This window comes from Triticum dicoccoides, chromosome 6A (genome assembly GCF_002162155.2).
Source record: "Triticum dicoccoides isolate Atlit2015 ecotype Zavitan chromosome 6A, WEW_v2.0, whole genome shotgun sequence".
NCBI lineage: Eukaryota > Viridiplantae > Streptophyta > Magnoliopsida > Poales > Poaceae > Triticum > Triticum dicoccoides.
The window spans coordinates 50,429,754-50,447,750 of NC_041390.1; positions in this window are offsets into that span (position 1 = coordinate 50,429,754).

Sequence of the window (17,997 nt, forward strand, 5' to 3'; positions counted from 1 at the left end):
TGTCTCTTCCGCTTAGCATCTGTCATGTTCTGCGCTTGACAATCTGATACAGTTATGTTTTACCCTGTACAATTTCATACTGAATTGACTTGCTAGTTCAGAGCAGAAATATAGCGCCTATTCTTGATCAGGCCAAGGATATCCATGTTCGCAGTGATGGAAGAGGTGAAACCGATACAACCGAAATTGAGCATCCAATCATTGAATCCTGTCCTGCACCTCCAATGTAGGTCCAGCCTGCCAATAAATTCACATGCAAACCACTAGTATTACTATCTAATGACAGTACAAAAAGATTAGCAAGATAGTAGCAAACCATGTACCTTCGTAATGAACAGCTCATAGTGCCACCAATTGGATATAAAGGTTTGGAAAAAAACATGCTCCTAATGTTGAACCAGTTGGACTTTTTGTGCAGTTCCACTAAAATCGAGCATCCCTGTTTGCATAGATATTGAAAGTGTGATTACTCTAAAAGTGGCACTAGTTGAAGCATAGACTCACAAATATAAGCATTCAAATTTCTTAATGGGAAAAGGTAGCAAGACTGTTTCTAACCACCTGTATGAAGGAATAAATAAAGCAACAACGGCTGATGCCAGGAAGGCATACATTGTTTTTTTTGAAAAACTGAGCCATTCCTAACCTTTCCTTTTCTTTTAAGCAAATTTTGTGTAGTTCTACTAAAATAAAATGCCATCACCGCCTTAACAATTCAGTGATACTGTACAAAATGATATGACTTAACATTACATCATGAAGTCAGGTATGTAGTCGACAGGCATTAGAGACAAACATACAAACCTCCTTCGATAACATAATGAACATTAATTTTAACAAAGGAGTGACTAGCTTTACCGGGATAATTTGAGTGAACTGTACACCCTTTGTTCCTTAATATAAGACGTTTTCGCGGTTCAATTTAAAGTACCCAAATGTCTAGTATTTAGAAAAACAGGTAGTAGTTTTCTTGAGCACATATCTGGGAAAGCTTGCCACACTTTATTTATGTCCATACGCTAATGCAACACCATTCGAATACTACAAATATACACTAATCCAGTGCCTAGTGCAACAATAGAGTAGTTAGTTTATTACAGGGTACAGTACAATGGTTTTACTAAACAGATTTCAATAAACTCTAGCACTGGAAGGTTTCTATAAGAATTAACAATACAAAATGTAAAGGTAACAAGTTTCAGCATTGGTATACTGGTTGTGCATGAGCATTAAACCAAATACAAAAGTCTGAAGGTAACTAGCATTATTAACTAATGACAGTATAAAAAAATTGCAAACCATGTACCTCCAAGGTAAATATCATTTCGAACTCGGGGGAACCTTAAAAATTGCTATCCCAATCTTGATAATCGATCAAACATAAAAACTTGATCGAACGAATCAATAGAACAGTCGGAGGAGGGGGTGCCCACTCTTAACCTTTCCTCTTGTCTTCATAATTGTCTGTGCAGTTTAACCAAAATAAAATGACATCAACGCCTTGGCATTTTGGTGACACTGTACAAAAAAATTAACTTATCTCATGAAAGTTAGGTATGTAATCTATAAGCATTAACAGTGCAAAAATCTGAAGGTAGTAAAAAGTTTCATCATTGGTATACTGGCTGTGCAAGAACATTAGAATGCCTTAGCTGAAAAATCTTTAATACATCCACAATCAACAGCTAACCCTGAAATAATCCAGTGACATTAAATGGCATTGCTTAAATTTATCGGTGGCATTAGACTGAGAGCGACATTAGTTAAATGTGGCATCACTTTAGCAGTATCAATGCTTGACTTGACTGCTGGCGTTATACTAACAGCAAAAAAAGTGGCAATAAGAGCATGGGAGGCCCATTCAGACAGTGGGCGCACTAGTACGATGTACCTCCACGGACGCAGAGTGGTGAGGGAGGTATGGTTTCCCAGAGCAACAAATATCCAGCCAGCATATGTGGATTACGTCCCATTTTTGTTCTCTTTAGCCACCTTTTTCCTATGCGAGGACAACAAACCGATCGACCTGGTCATTCTCTATTGCGTTGTCAATCCTTTTTACCCTTCTTCAACCAAGAGACACGAGACTCATTCCTTAGCTACTGATTTTCCCCTTTTCAACCTAGATGCGGGTTCGATGCCTACTCTCTTGGACAATACAGTCTCCCTTCCTTTCCTTATTCAACCCAGACATGGATTAGTCTGCATGAAGTAGGGTTTCCTTTAATAGTGCAAATTATGGTTTTCATCTACGTGGCTAGCAGAGCAGACGATAGCAAATTGGGAAGATGGTGGAGTGGAAAAAGATCCACATGCAACGATGTGGCAGATGGGGCAATAGAACAAGGTTATGGTTCGAAAAGAGGTAGCATACCTGAGGGTCGGCGGGAAGTGGCTTCGCTCATGGTCGTCGTCCTCCGCACACACTATGATAGCGAGCTTGGGGACGGAGGCCATCCCGCGCGGGTGCTAGGTCTGATAGGACGACCTTGTCGTCAGTGCGTGACCTCACTCGCTGACGACGAGTGCGTCAATGCTGCATGTCCTTTTCTTTCCCGGCGGATCTGTGACCACCGGTGAGGAGGGAGAGAGGGGCCGTCTTTCTTAGATCTGGAGAGAGGGTGGTAGTGTGAGAAGAAAGTGGGCAGCCCTTAGCAAGAAAGCGCTCAAGCTCCAGCCTATATATCTTTTTTATACTACTAGTACTGGAGGTGGAGTAGTGGTAGAGTACTTTATAGTTTCTCTGCGTACAGTACCAGTTAGTCGTGCTTCAAAACAGATCGGCACGCCATTAAAAAAATAATGTTCGATAACTAATGCGGCACCTCGGGCCAACGCGGCCAGATCGCATTTTGCACGAGAAATTACACACCATGTTTCGTTGACATGTGGTCCCGTTCCAAATATCAGTGAGACGACGGCGAGTAGTAGGAGTATTTCCGAACGGATGTGTAGGCCGGGGCGCCTCTTCGTGAACCGTGGCAAACTGGCAACCGTCCACCGACTCTTCGCCTTTCCCTCTCGATTTGAAACTGCTGTCGCACGCTCTTCCTCTCACTCCTCCATTTTCCTTCAGCCCTTCACCCTTTCTTCTGCCATTGTTCGATCGTCTTCTCCATGGAGGGAACAGGCCGGAAACGACCCCATTATTCTTGCCCCAATATGAAAGATGATGTGGTGGAGGAACTCATTCATCGGTGCGACGTCATCACCTCGGCTAGCATGGCAGGTTTGTTCAAGCCCATTCTCGACTCAACTAATAACATCATTACAAAGAGCCCAGGAGTCAAGGAGCAGTTTGATCTCCCCTATCTTCTTCACAGTGACCCTGATGACTGGCGCCGGCACGACGGAGGCCTCGCCCTGTGCAAGTTGATGCCACTTGATAATGATATGTATGATGTTAAGATGCCATCGCTTGAGGGCAAGGCTTGGGCGGGCACAAATGGAGATTGGGTTGTTTACATTGGGTCCAACTGCGAGTGGGAACTTGTGAATGTGTACACTCGTGACTGGGTTCCACTTCCAAAAATCTCAGCAGACTGCCCAGAGGTTGAGCACACCGGTATTGTACGCACGTTCAAATACTATCATGGTGACTGTCTTCTACGGGAGATAGTAATTTGTTGAGTTCCCAACCGCTCTTGGAATTACAACAACTATCAAGTTGTTGTTATCTTCGACAAGCTTGTTGCCATCCTTGGTGGTTTGACTTGATGGATATTGCTCAAAATCAGTTTCTATACATGGATGTGTACTGTGATGCAATTCAATACGAGGGCCTTGTGTTTGCTGCCACCACTCGTGGCACTGTTTTTGCATGGGATCCTCATAGTTTTGGTACATTTGTCTTCCACCGTAATTATAATTGTTTCATCCACATGCATGCGGGTTAGCAAGTTTCCCTTTACTAATTAACCTTCTTCTTGTGTTTCCAAGGTCCTGTGAACGTCCCACCAGCTATACTTGAAAATTTTTATAACCAAGGGGGAGATGACGATGGTGATGATCATGAGCATGAGGACGAGCAGCGCCCATATACTCTGTGGCGCCTGGCAACTAATTCCGGTGGATCACCTCTTCTTGTGTGTATACAGCCCACTGTTGATGTTACTGCTAAGGAAGCAGGTGTAGTCTCCCATGGTCGCACTCTCCGAACCTATTCCAACACCCGTTGCATGGTATTCGGGATGGATACTAGTGTGCTAGCGCCAACTCCTTCTCCCTGGTACAGAATTGATAGTCTTGGAGAAAACTCGCTCTTCCTTGGACAAAACTATCCGATAAAGGTGAAAGGCGATCCAACTGCTGTTGACACAACGTTACTAGTACCATTTATGAGAAGCAACTGTGTCTATACCTCGGACATTTGGGTGGTTCCCTACCCTAGTACTGATATAGTAGGCCGCTTCAGCCTGGATGATCAGTCCTGCGTTGGTTTCCAGATCGACAATCGATGGCCCGTCCCAGAGAATCACTTGTGGTTCAAAGAAAGCGTTTCCAACGCCGAGGAATGGTTGAGTTGAAGTTCATTTCATTGCTTGTTATTTGTTGTGTGGTGAAAACTTCAGTATTTATAATGTATCCTCGTTCTCGATGTGGGTTGATGACCTGTTGTATGTAATAAAATGATATGCCTGTGTTAAACTTACTAAATTTGTGAATGGCTTTCGAGTCGCTTCTCTGAGTGAGTGGTGCAACGAGGCAAAAAAATATTTTCCGAATACATAATTGTATGTGCATTGCAACATGTTATCGAATGAGGCCAATCAACAATAGTAGTATGCTATTTGTACTAGCTTCACATGCTTCGCGCGTTAGGCAGGTGTTTTTACTGTAGCCATATGTTAATGTGTTCGCTGTACGTAACCAGCACCTCGAATCCTCGATACTAGTAGTATATAGTAGGAGTAAGTAGTAGGAGTAGTAGGGTGGCATGGGCCAGAACAAGCATTCACGTCCAGGAGTACGGCACACGCCACCACCACGACATCCATCTGACACCATATTATTTCTTGGAGTCCGTGCTAGAGCAATATCTTCAACCTCGTCGTTTCTCTAACTTCAGCCATCGCGCGGTGGGCGAGGTGGGGGTTTGCCGATAGTAGGTTTCCTTAACTGTGGTCCCACTTGTAAGGCCAACTCCAACGCACTACCCCAAACGGACCTCCATTTTGCACGAACTCCAACGATAATTTTGACTAGAAAAGCAAGACCAAAGAAAACAAGAACCACAAGAATACATTTTACTAATCCTGTAAGTTGGATTAGTGCCTTCTCGATGCATTCATTGTTGATCTGCGGAGGCTCGATCTTGCGTGCTTCTTTCTTCTTCGAGTGTAAAGAGGTAGACGTTGCTTCCTTGCATATAGTCTCATGTCTAGCCTCTATTCTAGTAGGAGTATCAACAAGTGCACTAATCTCATCTCTAGCCTCTGTGCTAGCTAAAAGTGATAGTACATCTACTAAATTGCGATCTATCAATATATGGGTGTACTCTTCTTCCCAATACAAAAACTTGCATCCATTCTACTCCCTCCGTTGCACAATACATGCCTTCTATTTGTCAAAATATATATGTATCTAGACATGTTTTAGTATATAGGTACATCCATTTTTGGACAAATGGAAGTCAAGTATTTTGGAACAGAGGGAGTACACAATAAATTTTTTAAGTTAGCACAACTAGTCTAATCCGAGAGCACAATCGAAGATTTGGTCGGTTCTTCCTCCTTTTGCCAACACGTGGGACATCCAACATCCAGGTCGTGTCATGAAATAAAATAGAGTGGTAGTTGAAGCCACGAGATGTGCATCTTGGGTTAAACTGTAAATAGAATCTTACTACTCTTGAGTAACTCCAAAAGCGGCCACCGAAGATCTTTATTGGATTAGTTTTTCATCACCAGCATGTTGAGGTGAAAGATGAGCAGGTTCAGTGGGTCCTCTTGCGTTTTCACTGACATGTGGGGCCGCATGTGAGCAAACAGACGATGGGCTCCGTGCGTCCGCTGGCTGGATGGGAAGAGAGATAGAGGAGGGCCGAGCACGGACTGCACGAAATTTGTTCTACGTACCTCGATATAGGCTCGATATAGTGGGGTGGCATGGGCCATAACTAGCATTCACGTGTAGCAGTAAGAGAAACGCCACCCACACGAGTCCCATCCGACACCAATTTTCTTGGAGTCCATGCTACATCCATCTCTTGTCCCTCCTGTTTTCTCAGCCATCGCGCGGTGGGCGGGGTGGGGGTTTGCCCATAGTCGGTTTGCTCAACTGCGGTCCCACTTGTAAGTGAAAATGCAACACCCCACGCATTCCCGCTTGAGCGGCGTGCCGGACCAACCGTGTGGGGGTGCGGCGCCAACACGGCAGGCTTTTCCTTTTGAACTCGTAACTTGTAAAATTTGGTTCTGCTCCATGGCGCGACCAATAGATAGAAAATAATGATTTTGCCTGGAGTAATGAGAAGTTTGGTTCTGGCGCCGTTCATGCATGGAGTACGTACGAAAATTATGAAGTTGATGCGAAAGGTAAGATAATTACTATAGTATCATATACTACTACATGGATTTGGCGGAAAGATAAAAATACATACGGATCCATCAACGACATCCTCACGCCCTAGTGCGCCGGGTCACCAACCGACGTGTGAGGAGCAGCGGCGTTGGCGGCGAGCTCAACGTGCTTCTGAACGGTGCCGTCCAAGGTTGCCCTGCGGCCCAAGAAGGCCAGCGTCCTATCGTCCTCCTCTTGCATGTAGTAGTCGTTCTGGACAATTTGCGCGTAGACGTGGGTGATCATGTTGATGGTGTCTTGCTGCGCCAGGCGCTGCGCGGCGAGCGCGACCTCGAGGTGGACATTCTCCGGCGCGACGGCGGGCAGTCGCAGGGCCACCAGGGCATCGAAGAGGTTGTCACCATAGTGGCCGTTGAGGGTGGCGGGCATCACAGAGCCTGGGCACGTCGGCTGGAGGCTTATGTCAAAGTCGTACGCAAGCTTCTTGACGATGGTGAACTTGTCGAGGAAAGCAACGAGGACCTCATCGAACAAGGAGACGAAGCTATTGTCCAAGCGGCCCCTTGCCCTGGCGGCCTCAAGCAATACTACCTGGAGACGTTCCTCGGTGCCGGGCCGCAGGCCGGCGTCGTGGACCATCTGGCACAGCCGGCTGATGCTCGCGTTCATCGCCTCCACGGGTCTAGCTTAGCTTCTAATCAACTGATCTTGCGATTCGAGTGGTCACTCTTGCCCTTGGTTAGCGTGTGGAGGTGCGTAGGATTTCGTACTACTCCTCGGCCCTCTACTGCACCTGCCTTTGGTTGTATGATAGGTGGGCCAGCCACCCCCTGGGCCCACGTGTCATTCACCCAAAGGCAGTTGCCGTAAGTCAATGAAGCTGCGTCCCCCTCCGTGCCGGTGCAGTATAGTCATCTCACCGGACCTCTAGTTGGGGCCAAACGAGAGAAGTTTGATGTTTACTGGTTTATTGGTCCCCTTTGCATTTTGCGCCAAGTTTTGACCTTTGATTTAACTAATAAAATGTTAATGCATGTAAACAAAAATGTTGTGTAAGTCACCTTACGAAAACCAAATAATCCCAAAATACTTAGGCATGGTGCATTAACTCCCTCCTTGTTTCTTATTTTGTGACATATCAACCAATGAGAGATGTGGGCCGTGCATGCTTTCAATGACTTGAGACTACCAAACATGACATGCAGTGTTTAGTTCATTGCATGTAATCCTATTAGTACTCTAGTTAGCAAAAAAACATTAACTTCTCTCACTGATAGGAATAAAACACCATGTATTTATTTACAGAGGGAGTAGTACATTTTTTGTGACATGCATTACTAGATATTGCTAGTCAAATACTAAAATCCAGACGGACGTGGTAGTACTCCTAAATCCAGACGGTGGTGCTACTAGTAATAGTAGTAATACTACCAATGTAGTAGTAGGAGTACTAGCACTGTACAACCCGTTGGTCAAATTATTACGTGCTGCTCCTCATAGTGAAGTGACAAGACCCTGCGCCAGAGATGACACCTGAGTATAGGCGCTGTGTTCGGCATACCATAGTCAGCCTCACCGTCTGCCGTCACTATCATCATGGCAGTAGAGCTAGCCTGCTTACAACTAGCCATGTTCGACATAATTTCCTGTGTGTAGATGCCGGTGCATTGCACGGAACACCAAGATTGGGGGTGGACGGCTCCGGTAGCGGCCATCGCGCTAGATTTTTCCACGGCCTTCTAGATGTGGTGGGGAGGAGATAAGGCTGATTGTGAGAGACAAGGAGTTGTTTGTAAATAGGGAACAAGTGCGGGCATCTTTTTGCAAAAATGGAGAAGCTTGGTTTGTATGCATCAGATCTAGATCCGACGGCTATAGGTGAATGATGGGAGGCACAACATCATCACCAACTCAGGACCTCTTTGATTCACAGGATTTTGAAAACGCAGGAATAGGAAATGGCAATATTACAAGTTTCAAACTGATATTACAAATTTTAGGAGTAATGCTGCACCTACAAAGTGGGAATTACTAGGAAGTTTACGTAAGAACTTTTGTTACTTTAGATGGATGCAGCATTATCGTACAAACTAAAATCCACCGCCCTGACAAGTCACTAATGGGCAAATAATTTTTTGAGTCTCTGTCCACTTGATATTTCAAAAGAAAAAATCAGCTTATGCGGAGACTTTGTCATTTAGGCTTAGACGCTTGCGGTGATCAGCACGCCATTCATTGTTCCGCCAGAGAACGCCAAACCTCATTACCTTGAGCACACATTCCTCCAGAACAAAGAACCTGGCCAATTTAATCTCAGATGTGCTGCCTCGGTAGTCGATCAAATCAATTTCTGTAAGATGGAGATCAAGGCATTCGATGATATTGTTATAGTGCAGCACATTTTTCACTTTCGGTTCTTTTTTTATCAGCAAAAGAAGAGAATATATTAGAGCTGCTGGCTGCATAAGATTGTCGTGTCATCAAGAGGTACCAATATCATTCGCTCATACGATAGGGTTGGCTGGCTAGTGATATTTTCTCTCTCTCTCTCTCTCTCTCTCTCTCTCTCTCTTTCTGTTTCCTCTCATTTAACTAGGATCACGTGAAGAGCTTGGGCATTTGTTGCCTTCCACTATGTGGCCGATGCCATATTTCGCAAAAGTATGCCACATAATACGCATCGATGTTAAATAAAAAGATTTTGGCACCGCTCTCGCGATGTGAGAGAGTTGGCACCGCTGTGCACACAGACCCACATGTATAAAAAAATCAATCAAACCCACTACACCAGCCTCTCACTCTCCCAAACAAGTGTTTTTATTGCCTCGGTCCTCTCTCTCTCCCACGCAGTGTTTTTTCATTGCATGAGTTAATTTGTCACCAGAGCAAAGTAGGTGATCCAGATTGGGGCACCAGGTGAGCAATGGAGGGGCATCGATGCCAAATGCATCACAAGTGAATTTGGCACATGTTTTGGCGGACATAGCACACTTTTGTACTCCCTCCGTCCCAAAATTATAGTCTTAAATTTGTCTAAATACGGATGTATCTAGTTACATTTTAGTGTTAGATACATCCGTATCTAAACAAATGTAAGACAAGAATTTTGGGATGGAGGGAATACTACCTCATATTTAGTATAAAATTTTGACCATAGATTTACCTAAGAAAATGCCAGTGCATGTCACTAAAAATTACACCATTTGAAATTATGCCCAAATACGAATCCAACGTATAGTTCATAGTGACATGCATTAACATTTTGTCAGTTAAATCTATGGTCAAATTTTGATACTACAAAATTGGAAGAGTAAACCAGGACGGAGGTAGTACTTTCTCTTAGGGTAACCATAGAGTTACTGGAGTAGTCTGAGTTACTTTCCACTATGACTAGCCTAGGCTACTATATTAGTACAGCATAAAAATGATGCAGGTGATCATGTGAGAAAAAAATACTAAAAACATTTCTTTTGGTGCAGTGCGTAGATGCTGTTTTGAACACTACACTTGTCATCATAATTTGGGAAAATTACGAAAAAATTGAGCTACGTTGTGATTACCATTTACATATAGGAAAGAAGTTTCACCTCGATGAGTAGCTTCTCCGTGCATGGAAAACATGTAAGGAATCCAACAACTTGATCCAGATTGGGGCCGATACATTTTAGTGCTAAGATCTTCACTGTGCACATGGACTGGGTCAAGCTTGTGGGAATCATTTTCTGGATGACGGTCGTAAATACATCAAGAAGAAATTTAAAATGTGAATTTCAAGAAGACGAAGAAGCAAATGAGTGCTGTACCTGAATGATTACAGATCCAATAAAGAGTTCGGAGAATTTGGCAGACGAGTACACCAACGCTGTGAATGTCGGCGCGTCAATGACCCTGATTTTTGTTGGACCTTCTAGATCCGATACAAGCAATCTCTCAACGAATGGCACATTCTCAATGACCATAATGTGGAATAGCTGGAGTGATCTCTTCCTAATTGATGTCTTGTTGCGAGGCCAGCAAGACACATAAATCCATCGGAGATTCGTCGAGGCGATGTGGAGGCTAATGAACCCATGGATCTACTCAAGACGAAGGTACTCGAGCGTAGTACAACTGCAGAGCAGGTGCTCCATAGCCTTCTTCGAGATGACAACGTCGAAGAGGTCGAGCTGCTTGAGTTGAGGGAGAAGAAGGGTGGGCGCGGCATTAATCTGGGGAAGATAGCAGGAGCTGAAGCTGGCGCGACGCAGCGTTGGCTTGAGGCAGAGCGCAGACGGTGGTAGAGAGCGACATCGTCCAGCTTCAAAGCTGAGCTCCTCGAGCTGATCTAGGGTGGAGGATAAGAACCACTCGTCGAACTTGGGTTGGACCTTGCAGTTGGTACTGAACATGCGGATGTCAAGGAGTCTGGCTGGCCCAGGGTGCGATGAAAGGATCTTGGAGACTTCGGCCATGCGTTTGCAATCCCCGTCGTAGAGGCAGGTATCGACAGTAAGGTTGAGGGGGACGCAGCGCTAGAGGGGGCACCATCGCCAGGAGAGCAGGGCGGTCCGCATGACAGATTTGGTGGGGAGGAGGCCGATGATGACGAGCAGCATGTCCTTGGGGAGGCTGCTGATGAAGTCCAGGCTCGCCGGATGCGGTTTTGGCTCGAGCCGCCTCCGCTTGTTGGCTGCCGCGCCATCCATCTCAACCAGCGGAGACGCTGGTGTACATGTGTGCTGGTGTGTGTTGTGTGTTGGGTGTGCGCGAGTGTGTCCTTCTGTGCATGCCGCCGCGCAGTGGTGAATTGTGCGCGAGTGTGTCCTTCGCGCGCAAGAAGTTTGTCCTCAATGTGCCCTCAATTTACTAGCATGCGGGGTGCTACCCCGAGTGGTTTCAACTTTGTTTACTTCACCGTGTGTCAGATGGGCCTCTAGTTTACTTATTTTCACCCACTGCCACATGGGCCAGTACACGAAGATACAGAACACGAGCTAACAAGGCAGCATGTGGATTGGTTGACCGGTCAACTAAACAATATACGGAGCTATACGCTGACACAGTGAGCGTATAATTCGTCGGTATAGAGAGTTCGAGTGAGAGGGGAGCCCCATGAGAGATAGCAGAGAGAGAGAAAGAGCTGCTCCCTCCGTTTGATAATGTAGTTCCAACATTTTTTAATGTCAAACTTTTGAAACTTTGACCAAGTTTATAGAGAAATTACTTATATCTACAATACCAAAGATACATGATAGTATGGAGTAAGTACATGTTGTGATGAATCTAATGATCGTTCCAGATGTAAATGTTTTTATCCACATATACCTGGTCAAACTTTTCTGAGGTTTGACTTTTTAAAACATCCATATGCTTATGGACGTGACAGTGTCCCTAACTAGAGAGAGAGAGAGAGAGAGAGAGAGAGAGAGAGAGTGAGAGAGTGAAAAAAGTGTGTGCGTGTGTGTGAAAGAGACATGGACAACACACGATAAAAGTAGACAAAAAGCATGCGTGTGTTATGCAAACATATCACACATGCATCTTCGATAACGGAGGCAAGGTGAGGAGATAGTGTGTGGTTGTTTGGAATCGAGATAGCAAGACCCCTAGCACGTGGCCAAGAGGGGTCTAACAAACAAGGGAGAGAGGTCAAGAGAGACGTACGGAGAAAATGCAGACATGGGGAGGAGAGGATGTATGTTTGTCATAGAGAGATCCCCTGGAGATCGTGATGGGACTACATGGGTGGGAGATCGAGTGACAAGGTCTGTGCGCGATAGAAGATGCCCCGAGAGATATCGAGATAGACGTATGGATGGAAGGAGACAATACGTGTGTTCCTGATGGCTAGTAAGAGATAATCATACTTAGGCGGGGGGAGTGCTTTCTCCTATGATGGAGTGAGGGATTATGCTACTTAGGGGGGTGCGTGTCACCTGGAGAGAGAACAAGGGCGGAGAGTGTTGGATGGGTCTATATGTATAGCGCGAGTGAGACATGTGTATGTGTGAACCAGTGAGATATAAGGCCAGTTTGGCTTGCGTCCTGAGCATCTATTGCCTGACCTGGGGTTGTGGCTGGATTTCATGCACGCTTGTTTGGTTGCTACCCTGTGAAAAACAAAGCCCGCCTGGCCTGGGTTCCCTTGCACTTTAATTAGCCTGGCTGAACTCCAAACACTGCAAGTAGCCTGGCCCAGGCGACCGATTTCGAACGCCAGGCCGTGCCTGGTCGTGTGGCCACGAGGCTAACAGCAACATGGATGGATATTAGCATTAAATAATTGATGCGTGGATTGATTGATGGGACGTTGATGCTTTGCCTGGCCCATGCATGAACCAAACGCTTCAGCACCACACAAGCTTGGCCAGGCAGAAATATTTTACATCTCACGTCCACACCAGGCAGTATCGGCCATCAAGGCATGAGGGTCAGGTCACGAACCAAACTGACCAATAAAGTATGAGAGAGATTGAGGAGCCCCGACAAGGCTGAGTGGTGCGTTAGATAGCTGAGAGGGGGAAATAGATATTCCATCCACTCGTTAATGCAGCGCATGTAAATTTTTTAGAAGTAAACTTTGGAAACTTTGATCAGGTTTACGCAAATGTTATTTATATCTACAATACCAAAGATACATCATACAAAACTACATCTCATGGTGAATCTAATGGTATATGTTTGCCGTACTAGATGTAATTCTTTTTATCCACGTACATGGTCAAACTTTGTGATGTTTGACTTTTCAATAAATCTATATGCTATGGACCGAGGAGAGTGCCTCAGTCGAGACAGATCAAGTGCGTTTGAAGGAGAATGAGTAAGTGTGCAAAAAGAGTATGTGTGTGAAAGAGAAAGTGACAACAAACGATAAATTAGAGAGAGAGTGTGTTTTTTCGTTTCTTATGCGAATATATCACGCATGCATCTCCGAGATGGAAAAGCGAGGCGAGGAGATACACGAAGATAGCTAGTGTGTGATAGTTTGCAACGGAGAGAGACACCCCTGGAGCACATGTCTAATAGAGGTCTGGCCAACAAGGAACAAAGGTCGAAAGGGACACATGGATGGCATGGACGCATGGGGAGGGAGAGAGGGTGTGTTTGTGATAGAGAGATCCCATCGAGATCGTGAGGGGACTATATGGGTGGGAGATCGAGGGAGTGCGTGCATGATAGAAAGATACCCCGAGAGAAATCGAGATAGACCATGCACATGTTTGTGATGGAGACTAAGATTAGCTAGTCATATACATATAGGGGGACTGCGTGTGCCCACAATTGAGTGAGAGACCATCATACTTGGCTAGCTGGGCATGAGATTGTGTGTGTGCGCGTGTGAGATGGAGAGAGAACGAGGGGGATAGATAGAGTTTTAGATGGGCCTATCGAGTGCGAGTGAGATATGCATGTGTATGTGTGACCCAGGTGGATGCAGAGTTTGAGAGAGGGGGGAAGAGCTCCGAGACGAAATAGTGGTGCGTGAGAGAGTTACGGGCAAAGAGCCAAGGAATTTGTGTGCGTACGATGAGTGCACCCAAGATATGTAGCTTGGACTAGCTAGAGTATCATACATAGTGTGCGAGAAAGACCTATAGATGGCGTATATATGCATGCGAACTAGAAAGACCCCCCCACACACACACAGAGAGAGAGAGAGATATGGAGACAAAGGGAGAGGGACCAACAAGGTTTTTGTGTCGGATGCGTGCGACAGAATTGAAGATTGTCGGCGAGAGAGTGAGAGAGAGAGAACATGAGTCCGGGAGAGGGGGAGGTCGCGTTTTATGCATCAAAGACTGATATAAACCATGTTTCGATATAAACTTGCATTCAAATATTTAAATTGGAAAACATGTTGTCTGCAATCCACACATGAACGGATATATGCGTATATCAAACAAGTTCATTAATTTGACTTTCAACATGTTCATGGAGTACTATAATACTGTACAACATGTTACTCGATTGAGGTGTTCAATTTTGGATTTAGTTCACTATTTTGACCTACTGAACGAGCTATTTCATTGAATCGAGATATTTCATTTTGGGTTTGATTCACGTTTTTGAGTGGGTCAACTATTTGTCATATAGTAAATCGCTAGCAACGAGCATGTAAAAACACATTACTCTGAGCATCATCTCTCCATCTAAAAAAGAAGTGGCAAGCTAATTTTTCAAAATTTGATCCGAAACGACTTGATAAGGTAGACGTGGATGGTCGTTCTCCCAAAATTTGAACAAACGGTTAAACATCCTCTCTGCTCGGTAGAATTTGCCCGAGCAAATAAATGGGAGACGCGAAATTACCTTCCTATGTGGGACACACATCAATTGGCCTATTGTACATCGAGGGTAGGTTCGTAACTTCATCCAAGCGCGCTTTCTCCTCGGCCGAAATGATATTTGCCAAATAATTCATAAACCATGGTCAGCAAAACACGCTCTCCTTGCCCGAAATAGCTCGCGCCCACTATTTCAAAACATGCTCTCCTCGCCCGAAATCGCTCGCGCCCACTATAGTTCAAAACACACCCTCCTCGCCCAAAATCGCTCCCGCCCACTATTTAGGGAGAAGCAATGTTACTCTACTATCCCCGACCCTCAGTACATAGACCCAAGCCGAGAAGCCTATAGGCAAGGGTAGAACTGTAACTCCCCCTCACATTTCAGGCAAATGCATCCGTAAGACATGGTTCCACTCCCCTCCCAATTCCCCCCCCTGCCTGCCCCCATTCATACCTCGTGGGCGCCAAATCACCTTCTCCCCGGGAAGCTCCCTTCTCCCGAGCCGCGAAACCTCAGCCCCACCTCCATGGCGCCCCCACCGCACCAATTTCACACCCGCCCTCCTCCCTAATGCCGGAGACGCTGTCCATTTGCCGACATGCACTGGGTCGTGTGCCTCTTACTCCGTGCTGCTGGTGCTGCCTCGACGACGGCTGCATGAACCGTACCGGAGCTGATTCACCCCCGCTGTTGTTCACAGCGCCGGAGCGGCTCCAACTTCAGATCCGTCCAGAGTCCTGGCGCTGCTTCCGCGTAGCCGTCGACCGTTGCGACATTGCTCTTTCCCTACCGCCGGTCGCCCCAGCAACCGCGCCGGCCTCACCGACTTGGCAGCTGGACCTGCCTACTTCACCATGCCGGCAGATAGGTCGCACCCTCATCTCAAATCACTTTATTTAGGCGGCAGTTGTTTGAATTTTTATTCTGGACCAATCAATTCCCAATGGGAAGCAGCAGCACTCGAGGTGGCGGAGCTCCTAGGCTGCCGGTTGGCTGGTGTCTAACGTAAGGGTGCGGGGCCGCAAGTTTGCCGCGAAAGCAGCGCTTAGATGGCTATCTTTTAGAGTTGCGTGGGTTGAAGGTACTGCCGCCGCCGGATCTGGATGACGGGGAGTCTTTGTGGATTGGCCCGGGGGCCGCGCAACCACGGCAGTGCGGTGGGGAGGGGAGCGGGGTTTTGGCTGGGGCCACGGACGGCGGAGGCAGGCTGCTTTGCCGTTGGTCGCTGGCTCTTCGGGGAAAATTCTGAACAGTGTCAGCCGGGAGGCACAAGACGGCCAGCCATCAGACGTAGATCGGACAGTACCAAAACAAATAAAATCATGTGACCCCAATTTAGTCTTCAGTGAAGAGACGTGTGACCACTCTCGTACCTTGCTGTTGATCAAAGAGATATGTCGTTCTTAACATTATACGTTATTTGTATCTTCAGACACACCGTCTTCCGAATCACCGCAGCTGCTCCAACAAGGGAAGCATACACCAGAAGGGAGCTATAGTCCCCACTCAATAGTTCCCTACATCGAATGCGCATGCCTGACATGGACAACCACAACAACCGCAGGGCCATCGACAAGTCAGCACATGACGCTCACTCCTATGGATGGCAGCCAGATAGGATGTACCCTCATCTTACTTCTGTGCAACATTTATGGCTTTGTTATTCATCTAAGCATGGAAAATAGATCATCACATTTCACTGTATATTCATGTTGATCTCTTACGGGTCTTGTTCAGGAGTTAACACTATTCCATAGTTCAGCTAAGATACTTGTTCTTTAGGTAACGCTATTCCATAGTTATCATCCATCAACCAATGCTATCCCACAGACTGGTGATTATAGTATTATACCACTTATAGTGTTACTTATGTCGTTCTTTAATACTTTTGTGTGCCATCTAGTTAATCTCGAGTACAAACGATACATATTCTGTAGCTTTCATCTGTGTTCTCCCTTTAGTTTATGAGACTTGTTGGTCTCCTACAGGCACTCATTACATAAATCTAACTACTAGTTGTCTTCCATGCATGTCAGCTATAATTGCACGCACTGTTATTTCCATAAGAACCTCACGGAGCAATGTAAAGGCCAATAAACTTGATGTCAATGATACCCAATATGATGGAACATGTAAAGGCAGTTCTTCAGAAGACTTGCAGAAACTTGGCCTGTGATATGGGTACAACATGCATATAATGTCCTAGAGTGTATCTACTCTCTTGCAATGCCATGTGCTTAGCATGCTGATCATGCATGTAAATATGTCATGCCTTCCTGTTTTTCAGTACCTATTCCATTCATGATAACATGTTTTCAAATTCAAGTCCTGTCATTCTACTCTATCGCAATGCCATATGCTTAATTTGGACATCATGCTTCTGAATATCTTATGCATTGTTATTCATCAGTATGTACTTCATCTGTCTACCATACTATGTTTTTTTACAATGAAGTGATGTTCTAGTGCTCTGTTGCAATGCCATCTTATGCATTGTTATTCATCAGTATGTACTTCATCTGTCTACCATACTATGTTATTCATCAGTATGTTGCCTTAGTTATTTATGTACGTACTCCGCTAGCATATAGTTTTACATTCAACGGGTGTTTTTTTGCTGTGTTGTCCTGTCCTATCCCTAGCTCTTACACCATACTCCCTCCGTATGGATTACATGTTGCCGAAATGGATAAAAAAGGATGTATGTAGAACTGAAATACGCCTAGACCCATCCAATTTTTTTCCAGATGGAGGGAATACATGTCAATATGTCATGCCTTTGTATTCTTCAGTACCTATTCCATCTCTCTACTGTCGCATGTTTTATAATTAAAGCACCATTCTTCTATACAAGGCATGCAAGGGGAAGACGACTATGTTAGAATCTGAAGGGTTACAAACAAGGCCTTTGCAAAATATCCAAACGCTAGGAGATAATAAATCAACTCCAGTTTTTATAGATACTGCTCCAACACAGAGAAACCCAACTCCTACTGATAATAAGCAGATTCCAGTGGCCAAAGAACTAGTCCGCTCCAGTCCAGCAAAAATATGTCAACTCAATTCTAAGAAGCGTGTGCATATTCTTGCATCATGAAATTTTATAGCATGCTGATAATATTTTCTACATGTTTCTTACCCATCTCTCTTTTAGAAAATAAGCTTAACAGATAGACGAATTTCTGCAATGGTATCGTTTATGAGGAA